General features: G+C 50.2%; 1 long non-coding RNA gene across 1 annotated transcript; it reads right to left on the minus strand.

Moving 5' to 3' along the window:
* Positions 1-816: 816 nt before the first annotated feature.
* LOC115434863 (uncharacterized) lies at positions 817-1,045 on the minus strand. The gene is made up of 2 exons (XR_003937604.1): positions 1,015-1,045; positions 817-954 (listed from the first exon to the last, which is right to left on the minus strand). It is a non-coding gene; the product is annotated as an uncharacterized LOC115434863 (long non-coding RNA).
* Between the last annotated feature and the right edge of the window lie 2,378 nt (positions 1,046-3,423).

Genomic DNA, 3,423 nt, shown 5'->3' on the forward strand with positions numbered 1-3,423 from the left:
ACGCTGTCCTGACCAAAACCACACCCACACCTATGTGACTATGCCCTCCCTCTTCTGCTGCAGCCACCTGCTCCCCCTGCTGGTCACATCTAATATCACCACGTTCAGAGTCTGCTGTAAAATCTGTAGTGAGAATAAATAACACCCCAGCTGATCTCTGCTCCTCTCCCAGGCCCTCACTGTCCACCTGTCAACCAACCTCCTCAGTGAATTCCTCTTCTCCTTCCCCATCACCAGCAGCCTACACCTCTGCCTTGCTCTTCCCCATTCCTGTCATATCCAGGTCTCGTATGGGGTTTCACTTTAACTCCTCTGAGCCCCACAAACTGAGTTCCTTAATCATCTGCTTGTCAGAGCTGAAGCAGTGGCTAAATGAGAACAGCCTCCAGCTGAACTCCAGTCAAACACAGACCCTCATCATTGCCCCGGACAGTGCAATCCCAGGGATCAAACATCACCTTGGAGACCTGAGTTCCTCGGTAAAGACCAAACTGAGGAATCTGGGTGTTATCTTTGACCAGGACATGTCTTTAGAATTCTACTCCAAACACCTAGTCAAAAACTGTTTCTTCCAACTACACAACATCTCCAAACTCAGATCTATGGTGTCCATAAATGAGCTCGAGATGATCGTTCACACTTTTGTGTCTTCTGGCTTAGACTACTGCAACAGCCTGTTTACATGTTTAAACAGAAGGAGCTGGCCCGTCTACAGTTTGTCCAGAACTCTGCTGAAGGCTCCTGACCCGCACAAACAGGAGAACCCACATCACTCCCATCCTTAAATCTCTCCACTGGCTCCTGTTCTATATCATCTTCATTTTAAATTCTGGTGTTAACTTTCCGGGCTCTCCATGTCCAGGCCCCTGCATACATTGCTTCTCTGATCCAGCCCTACAGCTCGACTCGTAGCCTGAGGTCTTCAGGACAGCACCTGCTGATGGTTCCACACACCTGCTGATGGTTCCACACACCTGCTGATGGTTCCACACACCTGCTGATGGTTCCACACACCTGTTTTAGCACACGCGGTGACAGGTCTGTTAAAGCTGTGGCACCACGTCTATGGAATGACCTGCCTCTACACCTACGGTCCATGGACTCTGTACAGAGCTTTAAGAAACACCTCAAACCCTCCTGTTCAAAAAGGCTTTTTAGTCTCCCACCTGACCCAGGACCACCACAGACTGATTACACTCTATGTATTCATCATAACGTACTCCATGTGTCATCTCCCCCCCCCAGTCTCTCTATATCTCTATCGCTCTCTCTTTTCTCCTCCTTTACTCTCTCTCTCTCTCTTTAATCCCAACTGGTCCAGGCAGACAGCCATCCTTCAGGAGTCTGGGTCTGCTCCAGGTTTCTGCTGTTAAAGGGAAGTTTTTCCTTCCACTGTCACCAATCACAAGTGTTTGCTCCTGAAGGATTCTGTTGGGTCTCTGTAAACTTAATCTGATTCTGATTTGAATTGATAAAGCACTTTGTGACTCTGTCTGTGAAAAGTGCTCTATAAATAAAATTTACTTACTTACTTACTGTCAAAAACTCTGGCCTTGAGATTTAGAGAAGTGAGGGCAGACATAGTTCACGTTGACCAGTCATACTGTGTGCCCGGCAGGTTAATGAGTGACAACATCACTCTAATTAGGCCTGTTTTGGACGTCTCTGGCTCTTTGGGCACAGATACTGGTCTGACTTCCATAGATCAGGAAAAGGCTTTTGACCGGGTTGAACATCAGTATCTGTGGAAAACACTTTGTGCATTTGGGTTCAGCCAGGGTTTTATCGCCAGGATCCAGGTTTTGGACCGTGATGTTGTGAGTATACTGAAGATTAATGGTGGTCTAACTGTGCCTTTCCATGTCCAAAGGGGATAGGACAGGGGTGCTCACTGTCAGGCATGTTCTATTCTGTGTCCACTGAACCTCTGCTGCACAGACTCAGAAAGGATCTGACAGGAGTGTGTTTCCCTGGGTGTCCTGCAGCGGTCCAACTGTCGGCCTATGCAGAAGATGTGATGGTGGTTTTAAACACACACAGACACTGATGTTTTAGAGAAAAGTGCACAGTCTGTGAATAAACTGTCTGCAGCCAGAGTCAGCTGGAGCTAGAGTGAGGCATCTGTGAGCAGAACAGACCCTTTATATGAACTCATTTTACCAGGAGGACTGAGCTGGAAGACGGGGAGGGGAGGGGGGGGGGGGGGGGCTGAAGTATCTGGGGGTGTTTTTAGGTGATGACTTGTTTTTAAAGAAAAACTGGGACGGACTTTTAGAGTCCATTGAGGGCAGACTGAAGAGGTGGAGGTGGCTGGTGCCAAACATGTCTTTTAGAGGCAGGACCCTTATTACTAATAATCTGGTGTCCTCCTGTCTGTGGAACAGACTGACTGTTGTAGACCCCCCTTCTAATCTGTTGTCAAAGGTCCAGGCTGTCCTAGTGGATTTCTTCTGGGATGAACTCCACTGGCGTCCACAGGTGGTGCTGTTTCTGCCTAAGGAGGAGGGGGGACAAGGACTGGTCCACCTGGCCAGCAGGGGTGCTGCTTTCAGGTGTCAGTTCATCCAGAGGCTGTTGTATGGTCTAAAGGACCTGGTGTGGAGACCAGTGGATCAGCTGATCCTGCAGGGTTATGGTCTAAAGGACCTGGTGTGGAGACCAGTGGATCAGCTGATCCTGCAGTGTCAGTGGAATGGGATTCCAGGAATCTGTGTTTTTAATGGACTTCCAGACTGTCCGTTTTGGTCCTTGCCTCTGTTTCATGGTGGACTCTTCAGTGTGGAAACTGGTCTGGAAGCAGAGGGTTCCACAGAACTCTGTGGTCTGGCTGCTGAAGGAACCACTGGGTCATGGGGGTCTTGTGAGCGCCCCCTGTTGGGCAGGAGCAGCGGTCCCAGAGGCCTTCAGCACAGCAGGGGTTTGTACTCTGGGAGCGGTGCTGGAGTTCACTGGACCTGACCTTCAGGATGCAGCAGGTCTGACGGCTGGTCTGGGGTGGAGATCACAGAGGACGGTGTTCAGACGGCTGAAGCACCGGAGGAGCTGTTGAACGGCACAGGAACGTCAGCTGATGAACAAATACAGCCCAGGGTTGAGAACTCTGTGTCCTTCTGCTCCATTTCCATCTGTGTTCATCTGCCCCTGTTCAGAGGAGCAGTGGAAGGTCAACCTGAAGGAGGACGAGGGCAAAACACCGGCTGATCTGATGGTCAAGTGTCAACAAGAAGAAGCTGCAACATCGAACTCAACTGAGAGTTCACCTGGACCTGAGGGAGGAGGAGCGTCCTGAATGGAGGAGTATGTCCACACCTCCACTAAGAGGGAGGAGGAGCGTCCTGAATGGAGGAGTATGTCCACACCTCCACTAAGAGGGAGGAGGAGCGTCCTGAATGGAGGAGTACGTCCACACCTCCACTAAGAGGG

Source organism: Sphaeramia orbicularis, chromosome 16 (genome assembly GCF_902148855.1).
Source record: "Sphaeramia orbicularis chromosome 16, fSphaOr1.1, whole genome shotgun sequence".
Classification (NCBI taxonomy): domain Eukaryota; kingdom Metazoa; phylum Chordata; class Actinopteri; order Kurtiformes; family Apogonidae; genus Sphaeramia; species Sphaeramia orbicularis.